This window comes from Pocillopora damicornis, chromosome 6 (genome assembly GCF_964200805.1).
Source record: "Pocillopora damicornis chromosome 6, jaPocDami1.2, whole genome shotgun sequence".
Taxonomy (NCBI): Eukaryota; Metazoa; Cnidaria; class Anthozoa; order Scleractinia; family Pocilloporidae; genus Pocillopora; species Pocillopora damicornis.
Genome location: NC_142675.1, coordinates 13,977,544 through 13,987,500, shown reverse-complemented (window position 1 = coordinate 13,987,500; position 9,957 = coordinate 13,977,544).

The following is a 9,957-nucleotide window of genomic DNA, read 5'->3' as shown; positions in this document are numbered from 1 at the left end:
AATGCATAATACAAAAGTAAATATAAATAATACTAATAATAATAATAACGGCGACAAGAATAATATATATGCTATCTAAATATCAAACAATACTATAAAATCTATATATATACAATGGTATAAAAATCTATAAATACACACAAAACAATAAGAATCCAGTCAATATAAAATATTATAGAAAATTCTAATTAACTTGACTATTATAAACAACACGTCCATGATAATAAAAGATTTCTTGGCTGTTTCAGTTCTAATGTGAGGCAAATGAAGTAAATTTCTCTGTCTTGTTCTGGTATTATTAAAATTGAAATATTTCTCAAAAAATTGAGGACAGTTACCAGAAATGCATTTATTAACTAATTTAAAAGTATGTTCGTCTTCTCTCGACTGTAACTCAAGCCATTTAAGATCCATTAAAGCTTTGTCACTATCCATAGATCTTGAAACAATTTTGGATGCCCTTCTTTGAAAATTATCCAGCAGTCTGGCATTGCCCACTCCACAACAGTTCCCTACAGTGTCGCCATAGTCAAAAATTGGATGGATAAATGATAGATATAAAGTGTTGGCAGCATGACAAGTTAAATCTCTTTGTAATCGAGATAGCATACCTAATCTTTTGCCAGCTTTAGGTAAAATGTACTGAATGTGGGGAGCCCAAGAAATAGTCTCATCAAATATAATACCAAGATAAGTGAACATGTTTACCCGTTTTAAACTTTGTCCATGAAAAGTAACATCAAAGTCTTTGTTTGGACAGTTTAGAATGAGTTCCAGATAGCATGGCTTCAGTCTTGGTGGTATTAAGAAACAAGCCGTTCACTTGAAGCCATTTACCAAATGTATTCAGGCCCTGATTCAGATTGTCTTTGATGACTTTAGAGTTAGATCTGGCACAAAACAGAACGGTATCATCTGTGTACATAAGCACTTTACAAATCTTAATGCAGAGGGGCAAATCATTGATATGAATAACAAAAAGTAGAGGGCCCAATATGGAACCATGTGGAACACCAGTTGTTATGTGTAGAGGATCAGACGAGGCACCACCGATGCCAACAACTTAGAATGTTCTATTGTATCGAATGCCTTAAGCAAATCCACAAAAACTGCTCCTGTCATAAAACCGTGATCAATATTTCACCGGATTGTGTCCACAAAAGACAGCTGCAAATGTTGTTGAGTGTTGTTTGCAAAACCCACATTGGAATGGACTAAGTAGACAGTTTCTTGTAAATAACTTACTAGTTGAGTATGCACCACTCATTCAGGTAACTTTGATATTGCAGGTAAGATAGATATGGGGCAATAATTGACAACATCGTCTTTCCTCCCTTTCTTAAATAATGGAATAACAAGCAGCTTTCCAGTCGTCTGGAACTTTGCTCTGAGACAGTGAAGCATTAACTATTGCTGTAATAGATTTAGTGACCATTGTAGAAGCGTCCTTTAGAAGTCTTGGTGGAATATTATCCAAGCCCACAGCTTTGCCTGATTTAAGTCATCAGATTTCAGACAGAACAGTTGATTCAGAAATATCAGTAAACAGAAAAGTAGAGTTCATTGCTCTTGTTAAAGATATAGGTACTTGATGAGAGGTTCAATGCAGCATTTATAAACGATTTGCAAAGGTTGATAGCTGTATTTACAAAGACATTGTTGAAAGAATTTGCAATTGAGCTTTTTTCAGTTATTACCTGACCGTTGACTTTGAGTTTTGGTGATGGTTTTTTGCTTTTGGAGGGCAGGATTTTCTTAACTGTTTGCCAGAATGAGTTGGGATCGCCAGCATTCTCATTGATCAGCCTTCGATTGTAGTTTTCCTTTTCCTTTCTGATTAAATTGGTAACTCTATTTCTTTGTAAGCGGTATCTTTTCCAGTCTGAGGGAAGTCCGGTAGTGTGAGCTTTTTTCTGTAAATAATCCCTTTGTCTCATTTGACGTTTGATAAAAGTATTGAGCCAAGGACAATTGTTTAAACCTCTAACGCATTTTACAATAGTGGGGCGTGACGTTCTGCTATGTTGGTAAACTTATCTTTGAAGGACTGCCAAAGCTCATTAACATCCTTATTGTTAACATTGTCACTTGGGAGATCGAAGTCTGTGTTTTTCAAGTCCTTGAGGAATTTATCTGGGTTGTAATTTGCATAATTTCGAAATGTTTTTTGTTGCAGAGGAGCTTTCCAATTTATCTTTCTGACACAGAAAGACATTTCATGATCACTTAAACTAGTACCGGTGATGACCCCAGAGTCTTTAATGTTTTGCAGATGGTTTGTAGCAATCAGATAAATCATAGTTCTAGATTCCGCGGTGACTCTCGTAGGCTCTTTGACACAAAGTTGGTGTTCCAATCTCCAAATAAAACCACTTCTTGACCCTTTGAGACAGCAGTGTTCAGAGTGTTATTCATTTTTGGGCTGAAATCTTTATCATAATGGTTAGATGAGTTTGGAGGTCGGTAGAAACAACCAGTTAGAAAACTACGCGACTTTGGAAGGGAAACTTCAAGCCAAAGGCCTTCTATGTTGGGCCTTTCAAGATCTTCTCTTCTGTCAACCATAACATCATTGCGAACGTAAAACGCTATGCCTCCACCTTTCCCCTGTCTGTCCTTTCTAAACAATTTATAACTGTTTGGTTAGTGTGAGCTTTTTTCTGTAACACCAGTGCTAACAGAAGTAATAGAGGCCCCTCGAACAAGAAGAGTAATATCATCCACAAACATAGTAGGATTCATGGTAGCTCTGACAGGAAGTCACTAATGTGAATAATAAAGAAAAGAGGTCTTAAGATACTGCCCTGTGGTGTACCTACAGAGACTAGAAGTGCTTCAGATAGAGTGCCCTTAGACTGGGTTTTCTTAGAATGCCTGGATAGATAAGAGCAAAAGCAAGCCATGGTACTTTCTCTGGTACTTTCACTCTTCCTGTCTTCCATCTGTCAATGTCACTGTTACCTTCTTTACTGTCACTATCTTTGTTGCTGTCTCAGTCTGTCTGTGTCACTGTCACTTTATCTTTATTCCCCTGATGATGTCACTATCACTCTAACTCTGTCACTATGACTTCTATTGTTACTGTCACAGTTAATATCACTCTCACTGTTGCTGGCATTCTCACTGTTACTGTCATTGTTAGAGCTGTTGTAACTCTCCTACCTCTGTTGCTGTTACTCTGCCTTTATGTCTGTCTGTCTCTTTGACTGTCTTTTTGTCTGTCTATATGACTGTCACTGTCACTTTTATTATCCATCTCAAACACTACCACTTTTACTATTTATGTCACCGCTAATGTCACCACTTCCTTAACTGTCATCATCATTGTTACTGTTGCTATTCTGTGAATGTCATTGTCTTTGTCCTTGCTTCAGTAATTGTTTCTGACCCTCTTACTCTCACTACTATTATCCCTTTCTTGGTCACTGTTATTTAAGTGCCAAGGTATTTAACCTTTAAAGGCTAATTAAGAACAGTTAACACTCAAGTCAATTAAAAATGCTTTAATATGTTAAAAAAAAAAAGACAATTTTAAAGTAGGGGCAATGTGTGTTTTAAAGTGTTTCTCATAGTGTTTAGAATGTTAGAATTGGAACTGTATACTGTGTAATTCTTCATCCACAACAAAATGTTCCTGGCGATTTTTATGCCTTGCAACTCTTGAAGTAACCCAGATGAATATGGAATGAAACGCATTTTTATAGTAAAAAAAAAATTATCCTGACTGTCTTATTATTAGCAAGTGCTCTTCTCCAATCGTCAGTCATTTTAACCAGTAACAGTTCTGTGAGGTGACCTTCCTTGTGTAGTAAAACCATGGCTGAGGGGTTGGTTAGAGTCGAACTGTTGTGAAGTTTGGGCCAACCTTTGCCTCATTGGGGCACATTCACGCAGAGAGGCACACGCGACTACTGTGCAATCAACTGAATCTACTTTATCGCTTGAATCAATGTTCTTATATACATAGTGGTAGCTACCTCATTTCTGATATATAGTACAGAAGATAAATGGAGTTTCCAGAGGGATAAACGACTTCATCACCACATAACCACAATTTCCAAAGCACTATCTTCTAACTGGCTGAAGGTACCAAGGGAGGTGTTCTGATACCGGGTTACTGGAGTTGGTGACAGGTTGGCAGCAGAGACTGGCACCATGTCTTCCTTAGCCTATGCCACCATTTGGGCCAACAAGAGATCATGTTGCTCAGCAAAACCTGGAGATGGTTCAACTACACCCAGTAATAACAATAATAATAATATTAATAATAGGCTCTATTTAGAGGGGGGGAAAAACACTTAAACAGTAGCCCTAAGACACTGATGACTCTGTGGCCCTCAAAACAATTACAAAATATAGATGCTACAACTAATAACTATAAAATATACCATATTAAAAAGATAAAAATATAATAAATAATTCATATATACAAAATTACAGTCTAAGGGGCATTGCAGCCTTTTGTTCTGCTAGAAAGGATCTAAAAACATTGTGCTTAAAACTTGCTAGTGAGCCATTATTTCTTATACTAGTAATAACCGCAGGTTAGGAAGTGCGTGCGAGGGCTATGCATGATTTGTTTCACTGAGGTTAACGATTTCATTGTAAAACAGTGGCGTTGTGTTCTTTTTCCATTTTGGGCATTTATATTTGCAGCGCAATAAAGGGTTGCATAGTGTGGGTGATTGTTTTCCCATAAACGAGACAAAGGGACCTAAGAGTGGTTTTACTGACCTTGTGAAACAGTAACACCAGTTTGATTATACACCAGTTCTATTTTGTGTTGGGTTTGACAAAATGGTTGTTTTTTCACGTAATTGTAGTGGAAAGAGAAATGTATCAATATTGTTTTGAATTATATCTGATAACTGCCGCGCATGCGTTTGTAACAGCTCTCGATCGCTCTACAGTTCAAGTCTTCAATGGATCAACGCCAAGGTCAATGGACGCACAGCTCTCGATCGCTCTACAGTTCAAGTCTTCAATGGATCAACGCCAAGGTCAATGGACGCACAGCTCTCGCTCTACAGTTCAACAACGCCAAGGAGGAACACAGATCTCTCGCAATGGCCGGAAGATTTCGATACCCGACAACAACAGACACGAACAGGAAACGTTCCGATCACAAGTTCACAGGCTCGATTTTGATTGGACGGCGCGCCAGCTATGCATGAGCTGCACGTGATTCTTCGACGAAATAGACGTCGTCCACGTGATAAAATTGTGTTGTGTGCATTCCAGTTTATGGACCGCTACTTCTGCATGAACTGCAAGTGATTCTTGACATTCTTAGCTTCAAGAAGGCGAAATTTACATATTACTTGAGCCCTTCAACTACATTACAGATCATTGACTATGGAACGTGAAACAGCTATGCTTTGGTGAGAATTGTCTTCTGCTTGGTGTTGGTTTCTAGCGGTCAGAGCGCCTCTGCTCAAATTACTGCTGCTTCGTGTTTGTCTCACGTGGTCAAAGCGCCTATGCTCAAATTACGTCCTTTCATTTCATTGGTTCTTAGAGTCCCTAGGGACAAATATTTGGAAGGACGACTTTTTTTGCTAAATTCGAGTCACTGCAAGGCTATATAACTGCCGCGCATGCGTTTGTAACCAATGTTGAGATTAGGATTGCGTACTCCGCTGGTCGCCCGCAATAAGCATTCATGCAATTCCAGTCCTTTAGAGTCCTAGTAGTGAAAGTACAACCTCCTCTTGATTTTCATTTATACTTAGGGCACATCAGATTTATATTTGAATGTCTAGTGGCTCGATTATGAATTTCTGAATTTCTAACTAATAAATTATTTAAATAACCAGGCATAATATAGTTGTGGACCCACTTATACACTAGTGCACATCTCTTTATTAGATGTTGTTTAGTAAAAGGGAGCCAGTTTAGATTATTGAATAATACGACTGATGGTGTAAATCTTTCAGCAGCAAGTATAATGTGTGCCGCTCTTGTCCTTGAGTTGCTGTTTCGATGCTGATTCAGCCTTTGCTTGTATGGCATCTTCTCTCTCGACTAACTCCTCGTAACTCTCTAACTCAGTGATTCCTTTTCCGTTAACTCTTCCACAGAAATCCCACTTGCCTTTTCTTCCTCGCTTCCTCGCTCATCTTTTTGCTGAACTTTTTTCGGAGAAGGTTCCACCGCTTTCGTACAGCTTTTTTAACCTTCAGTTGGACTATCGCTTCCCAAGCCAGTCCACGAGCAGGACTTCCTTTCTTTGCTCCAAAAACATTTCTTGCTAGCATTTCTTTCAGAAAAAGCACATCATGTTCCCCGCTCCACTCCATCGGCCTACAATGAAACAACGGGATAGATAAGAATGAAGAATCAAAGCAGCTAAAAACCGTGGCCAAGTAATTTTACTCACTTGGATTTTTGCACTTGATCATCAGATGCCGCCATAGTCAGTCTGAGTCTACAGCTGTCCTTTTAAAATGCAATAAATAAAATAAGTTTTATGCCAAAAGCTATTCAAGTAAATTACGAGGTGTTCCCTTAAGTTGTGAAAACTAAAAGGCCAGAAAAAAAAACGACAAAAGCCTCTTATCTACTCACGTTTTCTACACACCGTGAAAACAAGCCTTTTGAGGTCGGCGCCGAGCCTAGGTGACTTCGCGCCAAATGTACGACCTCAAACGGAAGTAAAACTTCACTTCCGGGCGCCGTCGCCGTCCTGAAAAGTCTCTTTGCTAAAGGTCCCTATTGTGTTAGCAGCACGGGGCTTCCGACGTCCTCTCTTCCCGGTGACATAAAGGTCCATCCAAGGCGAGTTTTCTCAGCCACGGGTTGTCCTGGTTTTCCTACTCTTTGCGCAGTGCTTGTTTCAATTGTGGCATACACGCTTGCTCCTGAGACCACATGTATAGGAATTTGAGGTCTTGTATCGTTGTCTTCAATCTTCACTCCTTTGAGATGGCTGTATTTGCTTAGCAGAGTTGCATAATTAGGGTTGTCTAGTGTCAACAATTGTGGCTTATGAACTTTCGTCAGTTTAATGTTCATGTCGAAACTTCCATTTACTGCTCCAAGAGTAGCTGAATAAATCTCTACATTGGTGGTGGATGATCCAAGCATCATGTCAATTCGTTTAGTCGATGTTTCTTTAGGCCTTTGTTGAGAAGATTGATAAGCTTGTTCGAGGCGTACGAGCTTCTGGCACCGGTGTCGAGTAAAGCATGCGTTTTTATTCCGTCGATTTCTACAAGAATGATGGGATAAACGACTTCTTTGTTTTCTGGTTGATGAGCTGTCAAAACGCCCTCGGTTTTCACTTCCTTTGGTGGGCTACAGACCGAGGTATGGTGTCGTTTACCACAATGTTGACTGGTCGCGGTGCTTTTGCATTCCGATGATTTGTGCGGACCAGTGCAATTGAGACAGAGGCTTTTTGTACCCAGAAATTCTCTGCGTTCTGTCGGTGAGGCAATTTTTGCACATTCTGACGGCTTGTGATCTTCCGCTTGGCAATAAGCGCATTTTCGGGTCCTTCTCTGGTTTGTTTGGAACACGCGGTCTCGTTTCCGGAATTACTGTGAGTCTTCTAATTTAAAGTTGTCAGTCGGATTTCGGCGCGTCCATTGTCGAAGGGCTTCGGTGAATTTGACAAAATCCCAAGTTTCCCATTCTGGATCGTTTCGGACAAAGTCTTTTCTGATGATGGGCAATTTATCGAGCGTTAAGGAAACCATCCCGTTTACTTCATGGAGCGAGTTTAGTGTTTCCAGGGACTGTACGTTGTGGGATAGATTGTCGTGAAATTCGTGAATTCGTTTGGGGTCTCCGGTCGAAGTGTATGGCAACTCAAGAATTTCTTTCACTTGGGCTTTCACAATTTCACTCTGCTTTCTAAAACGGTCTTTTAGGATCGATACAGCTCTTTTGTATCCTTCAGCTGAATGGGGCAAGGCCTCGACTGTTTTCCTGACTTTGGCGTCCAGCAATTCTCTTAGGTACGTGAACTTGGTCACAGGCGGCACATCAGTTTTGTCAATAGTTTCGGAATATTGACCCTGTCGCGATGGGCGAGTGAGGACCACATTCACACAAACATAAACTCAACATGGCGGATTTTATTCTCAACATGCCTCTCCGTTTCTTTGCACGTGTTTTCGGGAATCCCGCGGGGGATCCCGTGTTACTTAAATCTCGCGGAGTAACGCTTCTCCCTGACAGACCCCAGAATCTCGGTCAGTCGGCGTAAGTCCCGTTAAACTTGGTAATGACGAGCTTGGGTAGTTTCGCTTCACCAACAGTGGTTTCCACGGACGACTTCAGGTTTCCAGCCTTGATTTGAAGGTCTTCCTGTAATTTTAGCTTCGTCTCGTGAAGTTTGATTGCGAACTTCATTTTCTCTCCTCGTTCTTGCTTTTCTGCTTCCATTTTTCTATTTGCCAACCATTCTTCAAGGTTTTTGATATGATCGTCCGCTTCTTCTATTTTTTCGGTAATCTCATCATTCCAATCACTAATATCTCCATCGTTGACTTTTGCCTCTATCTTCAGTGCTTCAACCGTCCTTCTAGCACTGTCAACTTCAGTGACAAGTTCCTTTAGATTTGTCAATTGTCTCTGTATTGCATACTGTTTCTCGCCCTTGAGGGCTTGATCAGCCTTTTCGGATCATGTGTACTATAGGTGGACTCGGTCGACATATCGGGCGACAGTCGACCGATATATCGGTCGACTATCGGTCGACTATCGGTCGACAATCGACCGACTATCGGTCGACTGTCGACCGACTATCGGTCGACTGTCGACCGACTATCGGTCGATAGTCGACCGATAGTCGACCGATAGTCGACCGATAAATGTGTCGACCGATATAGTCTTAAACCATCGATACTCGACCGATACATGACCGATACTTGACCGATACATGACCGATACTTGACCGATACATGACCGATACTTGACCGATACATGACCGATACTTGACCGATACTTGACCGATACATGACCGATACTTGACCGATACTTGACCGACACTTGACCGATACTTGACCGACACTTGACCGATACTTGACCGATACTTGACCGATACATGACCGATACTTGACCGATACTTGACCGACACTTGACCGATACTTGACCGACACTTGACCGATACTTGACCGATACTTGACCGATACTTGACCGATACTTGACCGATACTTGACCGATACATGACCGATACTTCACCGGTACTTCACCGATACTTGACCGACACTTCACCGATACTTGACCGACACTTCACCGATACTTGACCGACACTTCACCGATACTTCACTGATACTTGGCCGATAATTCATTGCCCCCGGGGGGGAGGGTTTATTCCACGATAAAAGATATAAAACTCTAATAAGTAATATGATTACCTCATAATTTAGATGTAAATTGCGTGTCTGGAATCCAGTTTTAAATTTCTCTTGCGCCGACCATAGCGCGTATCGTCTCCGGCAGCGAATTCCAAGTCCTTACAGCGGTGAAGTAACGAAGAGACCTTAGACCATGTTTTGTACATCTTACTTTAGGTATCAAAGCATATTTGTGCCCCTTTAATTACGATGCGTGTTCTTTACTTAAAATGAATTAGCTGTAGTGGTGGGTGTCTTCTTTTGAAAACATCTGTCTATCGTAATTAACATATCTTGGGTGAGACGACCCTTTAATGTGTTTTGTAAACCAATCATATTGAGCATTCTTTCTTAATGAAGGGTCTTTGCTATAAATACATGTCATACCTAAGTGCACGGTCCTTTACCCTCTCTAGTTTTTCAAGTATATTCAACCTATTGACTTTGCCTGTTACTTTTCCGGAGATAGATGTGGTGTGAGAATTAAGGATCTGTGTTCACTTACAGTAGATCAAAATTATGAGATCTACAACGCACGATGTTTATGCGTTGGAGACTTACTACACCCTTTTCAAAGTTTAGGTTATATTTGGTTTTATTATCTGAGCTTTGG